Here is a 19,480-nt window from a genome sequence, read left to right as displayed (position 1 = left end):
GGATGCAGAGCCTGGGCTTATGTATTATTCAGCCCCTCACAAGACAAAGGCACGGCTAGATTATGTTTTTTGTCTCACAAGGTCTGTTGCAAGTCTGTAAAATGTGAAAGTTTCCCAGGATAATGACAAATCACAGCCCCTTAGTGTTGGAAATGGTAATAAAAGGCTCGGTAAGGCAAGACTCAAAAGGGAGTTTTGAATGTGCTTTCCTCGTAGATGATGATTATATAAAAAACATAAATAATGAAATACCGATTTTTGAGAGAGAAAATGGCGGGAGCGCCCGTAGGGGTTGTTTGGGATACTTCATTGAGATCTAGATTTTTGATATTTATGTTGTTGTTGTTTATGTACTGTTTCATTGGCTTTAATGTGTGCTCGATATTGTTTGTTTCTATATTTCTGATTTCGATATCATATTATGTCCTTTATTGTTTTTTTGATATTTTAAAAAATTCCATTTGTTCGATGGAAAGACAATAATCATGTTATTGATATTTTCTAAACAATATTTTGGCATCCCCAAATTATTGTTGCCCATATTATGACATAAATGTGCCTGTCCCCTTCACTCACATTCCAAAGCAAAACTCAACACATCTGCCTTCCTTTCCTTAAACGCACTAAAATACAGCTTGACCATTCAGATACATAGGTAGAATAGACACCTCATAGTCGTTCTTCTTAATATGCCCCTTCCCTTTACAGAAATACTGCCTCTCTCTATAACCCACTCTGTGTGGAACTACTCATAACTTGCATTTTTTACACACCTTTCCATATTTGAGCTTTAGTAGGTGTATAGGTTTAAAAACTCTTGAGGACCAGCACATTGTGACTTTCACCCAATCATCAACATTCACTTTCTCAACACAATCTTTCTGAGCTTCATAATGATTACTGCTGCTACCTTCTATCCATACAAATTACACACTCTTCCCTCTTGAAACTGTCCAAATTTCACCCACTCAGTGTTCATGTTGATGCCCACTACTCCACATCAGTTACACAAAGGGTGTTGCTCCTGTGCCAGCATGAAGTGTTGCACGCACTGTCCACAACAAAACACCATAAGAATGCCACCTCTTCCAGCCTATTAGCCAGGACTTCTTCACATTATCCTTATGCCACCATTTTCAATTGTTCAGCAACCCTTTGTTACTCAGGTGATGCAATGACGTTTTGGTGCACTTTGCCTCAACGCACCTCAAACGCTCTCACCGTACTAACAACAAAAATTATGGCAGTCTCCATTGCTAATACTTGCAGAAGACGTTCTCCACCAAACACACCCTTTGTAGACTCGAATACCCCCCCTAGTACTGGCATTCTCCGCAAAATGCACTGGTGGCCATTTCAAATAGTAATCCGTCACTACACAATTTAATTTTGCGTCATTATTTGAATTTTCTTCACAACTGTGTGAAATTATGCACAAATATGCAAATCTGTCACTTTGTGTTATATTTTAGCAAGAAATGCATCCTTGTAACAATTTAGTGAGGATGCATTTCATGCTTGAAAAAATAGTGCAGAACTACAGTAGCACAGTGAACAGATGCTCGGGGTATTTTGTTCCTGTGCATTCATAGTAATTGGTTAGTGTGTTCGCAGTAATTTTTCCTGCAAATGGACCTTAATTACGTGAAGTTGCATGATATCGTCATTTCAGGAATTTCACGTAAAAAGCATAACACGAAATTACACAAATTACATCAGTGTAATTTAACTTTTGGCCGGCATGGTAATGACCTGTCTTAATCATGGCCACCAAAACTTCTCCCTGATTCTTCACTTAAGGTCCCTCGTTCCTATGTGTTCCATATATGCCAATTGTAATACATTCATTCACTAGCCTTTTGGAACCACATTATTTACTCTTCATTGTTAACTTGAAAGCTACATAGAAATACACACAATCCTACCAACCAGTCATTTTAACACTTGGATAACCTGCTGCAAAATATTTGATATCTTACATGAGATATTATCTTCATTCACCTGTTTCAATTCCTCCTCTATCAAGATAAACACCATATAAATGGAAATCACTATACATACCTCACCCTCCACATTTTCACCCGGTTCCACATCTTCCACCTGCAAAGGGAACCTGGCTAATAAACTGGTTGCAGCAATACACACTCCTGAAATGCTACGGTTTCCTGCTCAATGACAGAATATGTTGTCTCAGTGCTCTCTAAGTTAAGCTTACACCTCATCTTGTTCATCAGTCCATTGTATGAACATCACTCCGAGACCATATTACTAACATTTGTGACCACAATGCATGGGTTGCATGTTAAATACCTCCAAAGCTATATAGTTCTCAGTATTATTTTTCATACTTTCAACTGCAAAGGAACTTTCATTACCCCACACATATTTCTAATTCTTTTTATAAATAGTTGCAACAAATACGCTTTCTCTGCCAAATTTTGAACCAATTTGGCATAGAATCCACCAACCTTTGGAAAGACCTAACTGGTCCTGATTCAATGAATGAGGTGCTTCCTTGACATGTAGCCTTCCAAGGTACTATCCTACCCCACAATTTGTTTTCAACATCTAGGTGAATGCTATGTATATCATCACCACCACCACTTTTTAAGTTTCAGTAAATTTTTATTGGTGTTTATAACACATGGATGGACATTACCACCTTTCATGAAAATGAATCTACAAATATTACCCATGCATGCTTTCCCTCCCACTTCCAGGCCAATACATGGTCCCTTCAATGATATCCATTAATTGAGTTGGGCGCCACCAGGTTGTGACATTCAACAAGACTCCTTGAGTGCACAATAAACTGGCTAGCTTCATCCAGACTTCTGCAGATATTATATGATTCAGGGTAACAACGTTCCCTAAACTCTCTAGATAAGTAGGAAAGGAATGTGCACCATTGTTTCTAAAAATCGTGCTCCTGCCCTTGTGCCATCTTGACTCGGCCTGGGCAAAATGTTAATTATACTGGAGTATTCAGAGTCATTTTGGTAATTTCGCATTGCGCTTTTGTGGTGAAATGGTCAAAAATTAAGTGAATATGCAAATTTGCATAATGATGACTAATTTGGTAGAAGCATTCTACCGCAGGTGCTCAGGCACAAATAATTCAGCGAGAACGAGTGTCTGCTGCTGTTTGTGTTCTGTTGCATTTAGGGGTATGTTGAGCTAAGAAAATAGTGCTTAATGCTGGGCAATGTTGCTGTAATTTCACGCATTTACAAGTTATGCCCAGCCCTAATATTGACCAGCTCTTCCAACCCAAAAGCCACCATATTTTGTGCATCCGCAGAGTACTCCTCTAAACCTATTTAGACAGAATCACCTGTAAACATTGTGGATACTGTTTACCTTTTCTTGGTATTAGTGCTTAGTTTGTGTTGAACAAGCAACCCAATTTGATTCCATCAGGGCAAGCTGACCGGTCCGAGCCAGTGGCCTCCCTGATCTTCTAGAACACCTCTTTAAAAAAGGAACAATATGATGGTGAATGTACATTTATGACCCATATTCCGCAGCTTGCATTGTTTCAGGATTTGTTGATAACATGAAGGCTCATTGGGGTGCAATAACAACTGGAAAATCTTATAGAATCTTATAGAAAGTCTCCTTGTCCCTGCATGTAAAGTAAAATATTGGCCATCTCCATCACCTCTTGTCATTGATTTTGATCCAAGTGTATCTCAAACTTCTCCCCACTTGCTTCATGGAAGAAAAGACTGCTATTCCACTTGAGTGTATTGTAAAGAGCATAGAATCAAGATAACAAGCATACCCCTCTGGATGGGCTCACCAGTACTTTTTCACAATTCATAAATTTTCTTGTGGTGTCTCTGTAAATAACCGGCTCTACGCAATACTGCAGTTGTTTGTAGCAAAATTGTTCTTCTTTGAACATCCCAAATTCATACTTCATCTGATCAGAGGTGTTACCTTGCCTATGATGTTAAAGATCTCACTAAACAATGCCTCTCCCTCTTTTCACCTCACCAACGGCTGTCTCCAAATGCCCAGAATAAAGCCAGCCTCTCCCCCTTATTTGGTAAAAGAGAATGAAAATAATGTTAAGCTGCATTGCATGGTCAGGCAAACTGATATTCTCAAAGCTCCCCAAACAAACCAACAATTCTTTATTGTCCAATTAATTAAAATCATTACAATAAAAAAACGCGATTCAAAAAACAAAACCATTTCTTAAGTTTCTTAAAGATATTGAGGAAGAATTAACATGTCTTTATAACAGTTGGAAGTACATAAAATATCGTAGAAAAATATTTAATTCATAACCTGATATAACCATTACAAATTATTATTAATTACCATTCATATTAATAAAACCATCCATACAAATAATCTTTCAATCCTCTCTCTGGTATTTAAACAGCCACTTAAAAGAAGCTATGCATAAGGTAACACATATTCAATCCAATTATAATCTTAATGCTTAATATATAAAGTGCATCCGTGCTTCTTAAGATTTCCTTATACCTTAGAAACTATATCATCAGCGAAAGATAGACATAGTTGGAATTTATCCAGTTACATTGCCAGTATAGGAAAAACAATATAATTAGTATCATAGCCACTTTCAATTCTTATGCATGACCAAAACATCATCCGTAGCTAGTTTTTTCTCAGCTATAAGGATACATTTAACAAAGTAAACTGTTAAATTGATAATACGCCCTTGAAGGCACAGTATTGTCGCTTGGCGACACGTTCTCACACCTTCCTTGAATAGTGGTTTTAAAAGTGTTAATCTTTCTTGACGCAATTTGGCGCAAATACATACAATGTGCAGTAATGTTCATTAGTATAACCACATCATCTACACTTTTTTGATTGCCAAAGTTGTAACCCATCTAGGTGTCCCATCTTTTGTTGGATAGTGGCCAAACCTAAGCTTAAGCAACAGTTTGAACAAGGCTACAGGTGTGTGTGATTAGTCTCCTGGCTTCCTGGGTGTGATGTCATTAGAATGCATCAAAAAGCGACTTCGCAAATTGCGAATTCGCAAAATGCGAATTCGCAAATAAGATTTCGCATTATTCCTGCGAATCGATAAAAATTGCGATTTTTACAGAATCGCAAAAAAATAAGAAAAAAATGATGCATTTCATTTTGCGATTCTTTATTTGCGATTCCTTATTTTTTGCAAATAAAGAACCGCAAAATGAAATGTTGATGCATGTGCCCGATAATCCCTTACCGCCGGTTTAAAAAAAGAGGCTAGATTAGATTGGTGTTCAATTTTATTTTACAAATTAATAACCAACCAGGGGTGCTTTTTTTTGCAGCCATCTCCTTATCTAATTTGAATGATACCAATTAAGTTGATTGATTTAAAATCTGTTTCAAAATGGTCTTATTTCTAATCATATCGTCAAAAGGTAGGAGCTTAAAAGTAATCAAACTTTCCGTTAAATATAACCTCCATGAGCTGGTATACTCCTTCTTATTAATTTCTTGCCAGCACATATATGCAAGAGCCTCAGGATCCGATAAATAGAGTGAAAATAGACATTTTAAAAATGCAGCTTCCTTACCAATGTTTGGTTTAACAAATCAAATTCCAATCTAACCATTTTTTGAAATCCTAAAAATTGACTTAAAAACTTTTCTTTGTAATTTCTCCAACAGTTGGCTACCTTTACCTCGGACAATTATTGACCCATATGTAAGCGCGGGATAAGTTTCACCTTCATTACCTTTAATAAGTGCGTGTAACTTGGGCATAAAAGTTTATCTCACAATTATCAAAAGGCAAAAGACAATAAAGTTGCTTTGGCCTTTAAGTTACCAAAATGTGGCTTAAAAGTCATCCTATCATCAAGTGTAACTCCTAAGTATTTATACTGCTTTACCGTTTCAATAGATAAATCCTTCATTTTCCATAATGTCTTATCTGATTTTGTTGATCCTATTATCATAAATTTTGTGTTTTTTGTATTTATTTGTAAACCATTCGCTAATATATATTGATCAAATTAGTCTATCAATCTTTGCTGCCCTATTTGCGTGTGACTTAGTAGAATGGTATCATCTGCATATGGCAAATATTTTATATTTGGCCTGCAAGGATTGGCGAGTGTGCATTGACATTATGTAAATGATGTGATAGGTCGGCCATAAAAAGATTAAAAAGACATGGGGCAAGTACGCAGCCCTGTTTAAGGCCACTATATGTTTCATGCGACGAGTGGTACGGCTTCCATCCCCCACTTTAACCAGCACCCACGTATTTGTATACAACAGTACAATCATTTCCAAAAGATTTTTTGGTACGCCCCATACTGAAAACTTTGCCCAAAGAAGATTACGCGGAACAGAATCAAAAGCTGCCTTTAGATCTACATAACAAATAAAAAATGTTTGCTTTTTATATTTGGTTTTCTCTGCCAACAAGGTAAGTATCAGCAGGTTAGTTATTGTTGATTGTCCCCTACGAAATCCAGTTAGAAAAATTGGGATACGTTTCCTTGTAGTTGCCCATTCCTCTAGATCTTTGAGTAATATTGTTGCAAACATTTTCACCTCTATATCCGTTAGGGCAATTAGCCTATAGTTTGCTGGGTTATCAGTAGGACCACTTTTATAAATAGGATGTTTTATGCATCCTTGCCAGGATTCTGGGACCAGATTTGTTTTTACAATGTCTTTAAACAGTTGAGGCAGACATTTTGACCATATGTCTGTTCTTGCTTTAAAGACAGCATTCAGGATCCCATTTGGAACAGGCACACCATTTGATTTAATCCTACTTATCAGTGACTTTACCAGGTCCACCTGCGGTGACTCAAATATAAGTAATTGATCGTCATAGTTTTCTTGCCTTTTATTCTCATTATGTATATTAATTATCGAAAACAGGTTACATGCAACATTAATGGAGTTTGGCCCATTTACAGTATTAGACCCATACAGGATAGGAATAAAAAACTCCCAGGCTATTGCGGGAATGTTGGCACTACTAGCCCTCATATTGCCGTGTTCCAGAGTTTTAATTATACCCCAAAATGCTCTTAGATTGTTTGTCTTGCTTACATGGTGCAATTTTATCCACAATCCTTCCTTGCATTCTCTTTTTGTTTTCCAAATCTCCTTTTTGTACGATTTCCTCAATTTCTTTATTAAACACAATTGGGTAAATTTGGTTACTCTATGTGATTTTTTGCAAATAGCACAAGAAGCTTTGTTAAGAGCCTTTGTTTTGGGGGGAATAACCTGTATGAATACCACATTTTCCTTTTCGATGTAAGACGGTTTCCCCTGAAAGCTGGTTTCACCGGATAGCAATCAACCAGTAAAGAGCAAAGACCTGGCCAAATTTCCGCTATTAAATTCCCATGGCAGCCCTCATTTATTACTAGATCTATTGTAGGGTCTAGAAATTTAAAAATCTGCTCTTGTTTTGCTGAATGCCATGCCAGCCTTTTTAGATTATAAACAACTGTCCCTTTATCAGCAACTCTTTATTTTGGGAAGTAGTCCACTGCCAAAGATAATGTAATTATTTGTGGGTTATGATCACTTTCTACTCTAGGGGGCATTTATAATTTAATAAGACTATTCATTAATTTTTTTAAGATAATGGTATAGTCAAGAGTAGAATGTTGCCTTGAATTTTTAAAGGTTGGGACACCTGTCGTATTGTATTGAGTATCCGGTAACAGCACAAGATCCCATTTCTGCAATTGGGAACAGAACATCTTAGTAATAGCATTGCCTCTCTTTATTTGTTGACATTTCTAAAGCGCAACATATACCCGTGGGCGTCTTGCCGTGGGTGTCTTCTTGATACTCCCTGTATTCTTAGTAAACAGATGCATATTTGAAATCTCCCGAAATAATAAGGCTAGTTGCCAGATACTGATATGATAAAATTATAATTTATTCCCATAATACTGAAAGCTGAGTCATCTTAATTGCGTTCTTTACACTCAAATAGACATTTATAAATATGATTGGTATTTCAACGTCTATTTTAATGCACAATAACCAGGTCAATTGAAAGTCTATTACATGGTGAGTAGCATCTAAATCCAAGGAAGCATAGGTATGGAGCCCCCCTTTTGCTCGGCCGTAAACAGATGTGCGAGTTGCAAGGTTGGCATATTCGTAAAAGGCAATTTTGGGCTCATAGCACATTTTCCATATTTCCTGGAACATTAGCATTTTAACATTCTGAATAAAATGTATTATATCATGATCTTCTAATAGCCTAGAAAGGCCATATACATTCCAAGAGCAAAGCTACCCTTTTACAGCGCGAAATATAGATTGTGAGCTTCTCTTGCATTTTGGTAGTAGCAGTACTTCCCAGAGTAGCCTCCCACTCAACGTATGATCAATCATACTTCATCCCTTATCCACCTTTACAGGTTTATTCATGGAAATAATATAAAGTGACACATTTTTCTCTATTCCTAAGTCTGAGACATCCATTGCTTCTTCCTGTGGGTGGAGGGTGCACTGGCTGTACTTCAGGTTTGGCTTTTGCCCTGCTTACTAAGGTCCCTCAGTCAAAAGTACAATTTTGTTTGGAAGCTCAGAAGATTCACTTGGAAGATATATAGAGGATGCTGAGCAGTATGAACATCTTAGGAGCAGCTTTACATCCCACTCATCACATGGTTGTAAACTTCCTACTGAATAGGTCTGTCCTGACCTAATTCTGGAGAAGCTTTGCTTTGGACATTCTAGTGCTCTCTACTCAATCACATCTATGGACCACTGAAAGGGGGTTTTCTCTGAGAGACAGAGCTGTGCAGAATTACTCAGCATGACATCAAAGTCCACCGACTTGTCCAGATTGACTTTAAATCCAGAAACCCTTTGATATTAACTTATTTGTGCCATGATGACACAAAAATACATTTCTGGGTTGTTGCTTGTAAGTAGAATATTGTCCAGCAACACATTGAAATAAATGTACCTACACCTAGTTTAATGCCTCTAATTGATTTTCTGTGCTGAAAAAACTAAAGACTCAAGAACAAGGGCAAATGCAACTGGTGTTGGGGGAGCTTTGTCTAGTCCCTCTAATAATATTATACTGGCTAGAGAAGATTCCATCTAGTATGGGCCTTAAGAGTCTGTTATAACTCCTTCGCCATGTCTAGGAATGGTTTACCTGATCCCTTCTTCCATAGGGCATATCTCAAGAGGTCCCAGTGTACTTGGTTGAAGCTCATTTTGGCATTGAGGAAAAAGAACACCTTTTGTCGCCCATCCAGCAACCAATGTCGAGAATGTGCAATGATTTCTTCATGTTGTCTGTGGTTCATACGTCAGTTGTAAAGAAGTTATAAAGACCTTTGTGTCTGAATGAATCAATGAGGGAATCATATACTGCAGTCTTGTTGCTAGTATTGTGGTTATCAGTATTATTGAATAAGGATACGGTCCTATACGATCTGTAGTTCCATTTAGGCATTATCAAACATAAGACTGAGAGAAAAAGTGGCTTCTGTCTTACTTGTGGTAACACTTGTATCCTGGTTCAACTCTTTAAACATTGTCAGCAAAATCGGGCCGAACTGTGGACTGAAGGCTGTGGTTAAATGTTATCTGGGAAGTGATCTGCACCTTTGGTTTTAGCTGATTTTAGACCTTGAATCATCCTTCTAGCCTCTTAACTCCAGCTAGTAGTAGTAGAACCATATTGTGAAGGTCTGTATGTCTCGCTTCAAGATTAGTGAATAGCTGGTATAAAATTATTTGAACATTCCAGATTTCACCATTTCCTCAGAGTGCACAGTCCAATCTATTTCTTTTATTTAATGATAAAGCTACACACCAATTTCCCTTCAAACAAGTTGACAAGTAGCTATCGCACCTTATTGCATCCCTGGGAAAAGTGTTTCTCCAATTGCACTACTAGGTAATTAGTCTTGTTCAACTCAGTGATCGTAACATGTCCCACAAGCATCACAACCATGTGCCATGCCTTTAATTACTGTACACTTTGGTGCTGATATCTGCCTTGAGTAGCTCTTCCCTTGGATTCAGAAACAGATCTTCCCTCAGTTTCTTGGGGCACTAACTAAAAACTGTCCTCTTAGAACAGCCTTCAGCACTTCTCACACAATAGCTGCAGTCAATTCTTCGATTTCATGAAACAGATACTTTTGGATATACTGCTTGATGTTTTCCAGCAAAACTAGATTTTTAAGAAGGGTGGCTTTTGGTCGCCAAGATCCACTTCTCAACTCCATGGGTCACTGGGCCAGTGTAGGTTACAAGTCACAGGGCCATGGGTAGAGAGGGTCAAGGGGACGGAGTCAGCTTCGTTAATTGTAAATAGTCGATTATCCAGTGGTGAATGATATAATCTGATATAACATTTATGTGCCGCCGAGTAATGGGAACAATCAGCCTGAAACAGAGGAGATGTTTCTCGAGCCATTTATCATCCCAGTGTCCTCATAATAGGACTCTCCCTACCTGCGAGCACCACAGTGCCACCATAGCAGTTCTATCTATGTGTCCATTCATTACCAAGTTTATGTTACCCCCTATAATGAGCAGCCAGGGGGCCTGTGTTGTCAGAGCACCTATTGCATACCACAAGAAAGAATACTGATCCTGAGTAGAAACGTATGAAGAGAGCCCAGCCAGGGTCATCCACAGTAAGTTCCTTTGGTTAATATGTTCCCCCACATGTATTCTTCTTATAATCCTCTAACAGCAACATAGGTTTCTTCAGATGACAATCACCACTCCTGCTTCTTTTATTTTTATTTCAACTGTGCCAGTACTCAAGGGAAAGGGAATATTGATTAAAAGATTACAAAATGTCCTCTGTTTAGTCTGGTTCTTCTGAGAGTTGATACTTTGCAATGGGTCCCTACCAGGGCACTAAGGAATGCGTGTTTCTAGCTATCAAATGAAAGTACATAAATAGAGGGTATTTATGCTACAGAGTCTAAAGAATAGCTCTGTTTACCTCCCCTAAATTCCGCTTACCAAAGACTTCTCTTTTTTCCACTTAAGACTTTGATGCTAGGAAAAACAGTATATACATTTGATGATCCCTAGAGAAAAGCAGCAATACCATCACATGAGAACTCTGGGAAATGTAGCAGAAGTGGTTAGCCTATTAGAACTCTCCTATTACCGATGAAAGCACATTGGTAGGACCTTATACCATGCAAAGGATCCTGTGAATTATATTATTATTCCCATAATACTTCCAATAGTAAGTTAATTTTGGTAATTAAGTCAGAGAAATCGTCAAAGTCGCCAAATGTCCAAAATGAGACCTTGGAATAACAGTCTTGTGAAAAGCCACTTTCTACAACTCATTTAGCATCTTCCTATTTTCAGGAACTGTAAAATTCCAAAAGAAGTGGTGCTCAAGAACAGATATCCATTACGGTAAATCCTTTTCCTATTCACAGTTATGCTTTGCACCTTTCTGATTGTAGCACCGGTCTTGGTTAGTGCTTTACTATTCTTTTGCAGGTTCCCCAGGGTACTACTGCAGTGCAGTATCACCAGCAAAGTAATGGAACAAGCACAAGGACACCCTCAGGGGTAGGAGACAAGCACGTCCCAGGAAAGCAATCAGGGCCCAGGTCGGGCTGAACAGCAAAGATGTGTCTGCATTATAAGTATATCATACCTGTCAACTTGAAGAACAATCTCACTGTGCAAGGAGGGTATGGGGCCTTAGAAGGGGTGGGGCCTTGTGGCAAGAAGTACCTCCAAGGCATTTTTGAACCCCACCCCAAGCCTCCTCCTCCTCCCCCCCAAAAATGGGGCTGGTGCTGATGTCCTAGGATGTTTCCACACCACTCAATGGATGTCGGCAGTTCAAAGCCTCGGAAAGCACGCTGGTAAACCACTATCTACTGTGGTCTTAAGCTTATTTTGCCTGCCACAGTGTGATATTGTCTCCTATGCTGGAGACCGTGTGATGGGAGCCGACATAGTGTGTCACACGGTGGCACTGTGTGTGTTGAAAGGTATGGTATATGCAGGTAAGTATCTCAATAAGAAACAGATGCTGGCCTTCATACACAGGTTTTATTCGTGCAACGTCTGACCTTCCACCCGCAAGATACGCAAACTTTCTGTTTGGGCGTGGCCTCCAACGCACAGGATGCAGTCAAAAGACAAGATCACATCCTGTGCAACAGGACCCATTTTCTGTTTACCGCTGTGTCCGTGCACTCCTAGAGGAGCTGCAGCAGCAGTGACAAACACCCCAAACACGTTCATCCATTCCCTTGGAAACCCTTGAAGGAGCCGAGTTCCACGTCCTAGACTTACTCTGGAACCTCTGGCCGATGTTCTTGTTGCCTGCTTTGCAAGTGTGGAGGGGAGGAAAATCATTAGCCAATTACTTTACCATTTCCCAAGATCCCAAAGGACCACAGACACCTAATCCAGATGTGTATATATTTATTATAATGCCAAGAACAGTTGGACATATAAACACCTCAAAACTAAAGTATAAAGATACATGGGCACTAATACATAACCACATTTACGAATAAGATTTAGGAGGTGCAACATGCACAAAATAGCAAATTTGAAAATCAAGATGCAAATGGTTATAGAAACAACATCAAGAGCCTTTGTCATTCGTGAATAAAAATCCAGAGCATTATCTGTCCCTACCATAATATCCCTACTTAGCATTCTCCAGGCAAGCTCTCAAAAGGTGTCAGCACATGGAGTCCTCCTAAGAAGCTCACTCACTTTGAATGGGTCAAGTAGCATAAAGCTACAGAGCTAGTTCTAAGATGCTCTCCCTTCTCCAGGTAAGGCAGAGGTCCTCTGGAATCTGTCCCTATCCAACAATACAAAATCGAAAATCACGCCCCAATTATATCACTTTACCGCCTAGTACAGTTGACCACCGCCCTATAGGTAACTTTCCATGAAGGAACGGTACATTCAAACTCTTGCTCGGTGACCTTGGTTCCCAGGCCTTTCCAGACACGGAAGACATCCTCCTTTATTATCAGCTCCGCTTGTTCAATGGCATCCTCTCCTCCCTATGTCTGGCGAACTCCTAAAACAAAGACGGTATTATAACTAATGAGAACAAATTCTTCCACCTGCAACAGAGGCGTGAAAAGAAAAATATTCCACAAATACATAACTCTAATTAACAGTTTCACTTAGAGCAAACAGGGAGAAACGAAAGTTAGGCTTATCAAATTCGGCTTACATAAGAACAGTGCCCACATTTAAAATACAAGCATATATGAGTCATTAATATACACACATTATATGAGCCTTTATATGAAAAATTCATTAGTCACTTCACACGCACATGATTAATCTAAACACGTACATTTGCTACGTTAATTCTTTGATTATATGAAAAATATCTAGCACTTCCCTTAAATGTTATCACAATTCACGTCCTAATAGCTTAAAGTTAATATGGCAATAGATTATATGTGGATGTAGACTAACCATGGTTATAATGCACCCCTACAAATAAAAGAGCAACGTTGCACTCTATTACCCTCCTCCACATCTCCTTTCCCATAGCTAGCAACAATCTGAGATAAGTTTTACTGAAGTTAATTCCTCACGCAGCTGTTTCAGAAGTTAAAGGAATTATACATTGTTAATACTTTGGAGAAAATGTATATTATAAATTAATTTGAAGTTCTACTGTTCAATATGTTTATTACCATTTAAATTAATGATTGATGCCCATAATTTTATTTATAATGATGAAATTTAGCATGTTTCCTCAGAGCTGTTTTGTCCTGTTACCCATCTTAGGTATACCCTACCATTGAGAGGACCTTAAATTAGTCTAAAAAGGTTAGGCCTTCTTGACATCTCCTTTGCCCGTCCCCTTGCAGGATGCAGCATTTTAGACATTTTAGGGTGCAGTATCCGTACCCATGGGTGTTGATTGCTACTGTACCCTTCAAAGTAAGGCCGATGACAGGGGGCAAACAAGGTCCCTTTTTGTATTTTTTTAAGTTAAGGATAATCTCAAACATTGTGTGCATTGGTTGTTTAATAATGATCAGAAACATCTGAAGGTGGGCAGAAGTGTGACTGAGATGCATTTGTCATAAGGGTTACCCTTGGAAGACCCCACATTTCTTGTTCATATGAAATGGTGAAGGCAACATGTAGGATGAATTTTACCCACAGAGAGGCAACAGGGACATTTTCACTATGCACTACGTCTTCCTCTCCTTCTACCGTTATCTTCCAGTTACCTCTGACAGTGTAAAAAATTTGAACTTTAATTGAAAGGGGTGGCAGTCCCACTCAAATAGTAAACACAATCCTTGTCAGAGTGTACCATAAAAGTCACTAAATAAACCTGTGCTTAACCCTATGACAGCTTGGCACAAAAGCAGTCAGACTAAACTTAGTAGCAATGTGTTATGCATTTATGCACTGATTGTGAGTACCGCGACCGACCCGAGGGCCAACCTCACTCCCGTAACAACCCGTTAATGTGTCTCCCTTCCTCTCCTTAGGCTGCAAAATAATACAACACCGATCCTTTACAACTTCCAGATACGATCTCAGTAGCATAGTGTAAGTTGCACGGCGCGACTAGTTAACATTCCGTTGTTCCGTTACCGTGACAACTTTTAATCGCATTAATTGGTCTCCCGTAAAAACTGTGTTTGGTACCCCTGAGCAACATGTGAAGCACATACTATCGAAATTGATGAACTACAGGCCGGTCCTCCCAATCAGTTGATAATATGTGAATAAAGCAGCACGAAAAAATTGCCCGCCTTCACGTTCACTCCCAAATTGTTAATTGATAACATTTGGATTCCTGCAGGAATAGAGTTCGCCTGCACTCAGCAACACTTGAAGCCCATACCGCTGGTACCGTTAGCACACAGTCCAGCCACCGCACTGCAACTTAGGCCCTATCTGAGCAGCGGCCGTTATCAGTAAGTTCCGGCAACCCAGTGATTGATTTTTAAAACCACATCCCGAGCATTGGTGCGCCCTGACCCTCTGTTTTTCTTTTAGACTCTTGGTAGACTCATCCTTGCTAGCGTCCTCCAGTGAACCCGGCCGACTTCACCATCTCATATCCGGTGCCGCATCCCACTAATAGAGAGTAAGGGGCAGATTTACAAGCCCCTTGCGCCTCATTTACGCCGCCGTTGAGTCACTTTTGTGACGCAGCAGCAGCGCAAATCCTGCTCCATGGTGCGGGGGTACTTACAACGTGACGCATCTGGGAGATGCGTCACGTTGTAATGCTCTGCGCCACATGTAGGCGTTCCTGTGCAGGGGGGGCATTCCGGCGCAGGAACGCCTCCTAAAAGTGGCAGAGTAAAATCCACAAGATTTCACTCAGTCACTTTTAGGCCCATGCTGCGTCAAAACCCTGCGCCTGCTTGAAGCAGGCATAAGGATTGACGCAGCATTAACTAGATAGAGCCCCCAGAGCATTGCTGGAGAACCACGTAGAACAGTAAAACTGTGAAGTGGAGAAAGACCGCTTGGGTGTGGAGAACGACCACACAAAACATTAAGATTCTCCTCAAACATGTTGGAAAGAAGATAGTGAACAAATGTGGAGAATGACCACGAAAATAATAAGATGCTCCTCAAAACATGCTTGAAAATGATGAACAAATGTGGAGAATGACCACATAAAATAATAATATGCTCCTCAAAACATGTTTGAAAATTATGAACACATTTCGAGAAAAAATTATGAACAAATTTGAAGAATGACTACCTGGAAGAGTAAAAGCACACAGTGAAATGCACCCTAATATATATATAAAATGCATATTCTCTTTAAAATATGACAAATAAAATAATTCAAATTACAGTAGGAAAAAACATGCAAGAATAATTATGACTTTAAAGCTCATTGCATCTGCAAAATAGAAAACATATGCTGATGGAGCAAAAATAAATATTTGTTGAAATCATGGGTAAGAAAATCTGCATTTTAAGACACTATCATTCCTTGTTGAAGTGCAACCGATTAAAATGACCATTAGAAGGTGCAGATAGCACAGTTGTCAAAAATGTCAAAAGTTCCAAGGAGACAGATTAAGATGAGCCTTAAGTGAGGAGTCATCCGAATTCAAACCACAAAGGAAATAAGTAAATAAGTACCTGTGAAAGATCCAATAAATCAATGCGAGGTTCTTGAGCAAAATGAAAATATAGGCACAGCGAAGGACAGCAAGATCCTTGGGTCAAAATCAAAATATAGGTACAGCAGAGAACAGTGGAAAATGTGCCTATCATTGTAAAAAGAAAACACTGAACTGTGATAGGCAAATATAAAGTAAAGCGTGCCCATCGCTGTTGGAGAACTGTAGTGAAATAAACAGCTGAAAAATAAAGCGTGCCTATCGCTTTGATGAAAATGCTGAAGTCCATTTTAAAACAAAAACAAAGCGTGCCTATCGCTGTGGAGAATGCTGATATGCAATAGGCAAATTCATAATAAAGCGTGCCTATCGCTGTAATGAGAACATTGAAATAACATGGAGAGATGGAACGAAGAAGACTGCACATTAAATGATGCAAAGTGCCAAACTAAAATGGCTGCACGTCGACGCAAGAAATGCTGGGTGGCTCTTGGTGTCAGCGTGCTTCAAGGAATTCCGGAGGTGGTAGAAGGCTGACTCACGTCATAGAAGAGGATGGCGGTAACACTGGAGCAGGTAAGGTGGCATGCGCTGAGTGCGTGCGCTCAGTGAGAAGCTCGAGCGGGATTTGAATGTGGCAAGGCAGCTAAACAACCAAATGGTAGACCATTAAGAAAGCTTGTCAAAATTGATTAAAAATAAAATGAAATGTCACTGCAATATGCCGAGCCAACGTTGGCGCGAAAACACACAAAAAAAACAGTCAGAAAACACTGAGAATTAAATGGGCTCACCTGCGGTGCAGTTCAATCAGTAACTGTGCCCTACCTCCAAGTCCGACACAAGGCTTGTGAACTCCAGGCTGCCTGCAAAGAGCAAAAATGTTTCTAGTCTGCAGGCAATTTGAAAACGAAGGGCCGAGTACCTCGAAGAGCAGGGAAGGCGGCTGTCACACGATGTAGCTGACAGATCCGTAGTTCTGGGCAATGTCACGGAACACGGATGAAGGCAGACCAGCATGAAGGCCACAGAAACGCCACCATCCGAGAAATGAAGGGCGAGCGATGTGTAATCTGCTCTGTCACAGGAACGTGTCACACTCACCGGTCAGCAGCAGTCAAAGTGAAAAGAAAACCAAACAGCAACAGGCACATAAAAGTAAAGGGCGATCGATGGTCAGTCACTAGTGGGGTTCTCAGTGCCAATACTTGAACTGCTTAGTAAATGGTTTTCTTCTTTGTTAAAGTCCTTATCTTTTTAAGTTTCCTTCTTCTCGTTCCGTTTCGTTTTTTTTTCCTTTTTGAAAGTCTTTGAAATTAACGTGGAGGTTTACCCCACTCCTGGTCCCAAATGTAGTATGACGGACAAACGAGTGAAATCCAGAAGATGATGTTTCCAAGATGTTTATTAGGTAATTAAGAATATAAATTACGAACCCCACCAGGAGCAGCCTGTATCATGCTCAGCCCCTTAAGCAACTGTCCTAACTCTCTCACTAACGTTCTGAATACTAACATTCCAAACTACAATCACAATGCTGAGCATCATATCATAGGCAAGTTATAATGCAACATACTATAACTATTTAATAAAAATTCTATTTGTACAGATAAAAAAAATTCTGCCTGTTACTACATAAATATTAGGAGTGTAGGTTAGTACCGAGCCAGGTGTTCGCGTTGTATTTTGAATTTTGAATAGGCCTACCTGGCACCGGTCCTTTGGGCTTAACCCCTATTGTTGTTAGTACTTTTAGAAAGTTGGCTTTTTCTTACCTTAGCCATTTGGTGCCTGCAGCCAGTCTCTGATCACATGAATGGGTGTAGTTAACAGTTGGGATTTGTGTATTCCTCCTAGATAGCCACACACAATCAGAGCTTAGTTATAACTGGATGGGCCATCACTAGGAGGAGGGGATGGATGAGCTGGGCCCAACCTCACTTACACCTCAGTAGGTTATGTCCTGTCTCCACACAAAGGGCTTAACAACCCTGCATTGTCACTTCAGCAAGGTTAGTGCCAAGGCACGGGAGGCTGGAAATTCCATACACGTCAAAGACATTGTCTAGAAACTTCTCCCACCTTTCAGAACCAGGGCACCAGTGTATAAAAGAAGGACCTTAGACTCCACCACTTCAGTGCACTTCTGGACCAGTGGATACTCTGTCAGGAAGGTGGACTGCTGCGCTGCTGAAAGGAATATCACTTTTCCGGACTGGTACTCTAAAGGAGGCTGCTGCCTTGCTGTGCTGACCTTCTGCCCCCTTGCCTGCAGAAAAAGAATGGGACCTTCCACTGATCTTGAACCCGGACCCCAGAGTGACTTAAAGGGCAAGTCTGCTGGCCTCCTGATCTGAGCTTCAGAGACATAACAGGCTCCCCACAGCTCCTGGACCCATCTTCAGCGAGTTCCTGAGCCCCAAGAGCAGCCTCTCATGTCCTGGGCCCTTGGTGTGGCTCTCAAGTTCTTAAATTAAAACTTTTGGTCTCTTCGCAACTGTGAACGGACACAATCGCACTGGAACTTTGCCACTCACAGGGAAACTAAGAGCAAGCTGCTGCGAGTCCATCTCTTCGCTCAGCCAGCATTGATTGCCTGAGTAGACTGCCAATGGGAAGCTCCAGCCTCCCCGTCCATGCTTTCCCTGCTCCTAGCGAACTTCTTTCATGCGAACAGGACTCTTGGCACAAAACTAAAGGAGGTAAACCTTAACTAATCTGGGACTGTATCTGACCTGTACTTCCTTGTGGTCAACTCAAAAAAAAAATTATGTGACCCGGTCCTGGGTGACCAGATATCCTAAGTTGGCTTATGCTTTTGGGAGCTATTTTACAGTTTATTCTATAAAAAAACATCATAACTCTGGTTCAACTGATTGGATTTTTGTCATTTTGGTCTTGTATATATTAAATTAGGCTCTATTTTTCTAACCCGGTGTCGGATCTTTTAGTGTGGTGTTTTCACTGTTTTACTGTTTGAAGTGCTGCACACATACTTTAGACATTGCCTTTAAGTTAAGCCTGACTCCTCTGTGCCAAGCTACCAGGGGGGTTTGCACAGCTTAATGTGGGGTTTGCTGGTGCCTTACCTCAACTGGGATTGTGGTTGCTGCTTTGCCGGGGGTCACACCTCAGTAAACCAATAACCTAATTTCTAACAATAATTTACTAATGTGAGGTACATTACAGTATAAAAAAATAATCAAAACATTTTCTGCTTTCAAAGTTTCAATGAAGGATTTTGGGGGTATACGTTGCTTGGACATTTAAATAGCCTTCAGAATCTTCAAATCGAATTACTCATATTTGTGTGCACTCTCTTTGTCTATAGGCTTTACATAAGGCCTTGATGGGTGTGCCCCTGTATTCTTCAGTTGACTCCGCCCTCAAAGTTA

This window comes from Lissotriton vulgaris, chromosome 11 (genome assembly GCF_964263255.1).
Source record: "Lissotriton vulgaris chromosome 11, aLisVul1.2, whole genome shotgun sequence".
Classification (NCBI taxonomy): Eukaryota; Metazoa; Chordata; class Amphibia; order Caudata; family Salamandridae; genus Lissotriton; species Lissotriton vulgaris.
This window is presented reverse-complemented; position numbering follows the sequence as displayed.